Source organism: Poecilia reticulata, linkage group LG16 (assembly GCF_000633615.1).
Source record: "Poecilia reticulata strain Guanapo linkage group LG16, Guppy_female_1.0+MT, whole genome shotgun sequence".
Lineage (NCBI taxonomy): Eukaryota > Metazoa > Chordata > Actinopteri > Cyprinodontiformes > Poeciliidae > Poecilia > Poecilia reticulata.
The window spans coordinates 29,086,133-29,086,367 of NC_024346.1; the positions used below are offsets into that span (position 1 = coordinate 29,086,133).

Here is a 235-nt window from a genome sequence, read left to right on the forward strand (position 1 = left end):
ACACTTTCTCTAAATGCCACGACATATTGTAAAACGGAATTTAAATCATTTGAACATCAGTATAATATAATTCAGCCATTAAGAGAAAGGTGCTGCTGGGATTTGAACCCAGGTACTCCTGTTAACGAGACAGGCACTTTGACCAACTAAGCCACAGCACCTCGCAATAGTTGGAATCTCACTTTCTCTAAATCTCACGACATATTGTAAGACTTAATTCAAATAATTTGAACAA

The 235-nt window shown here is 36.6% G+C and overlaps 1 protein-coding gene and 1 non-coding gene across 2 annotated transcripts in view; one reads left to right on the forward strand and one right to left on the reverse strand.

The window, feature by feature from the left end:
• LOC103478691 (matrilin-2-like) overlaps window positions 1-235 on the forward strand; it is a 21,261-nt gene that overhangs the window by 18,202 nt on the left and 2,824 nt on the right. The window lies entirely within an intron of this gene.
• On the reverse strand, window positions 88-161 carry trnat-cgu (transfer RNA threonine (anticodon CGU)). The gene has a single exon. It is a non-coding gene; the product is annotated as a tRNA-Thr (tRNA).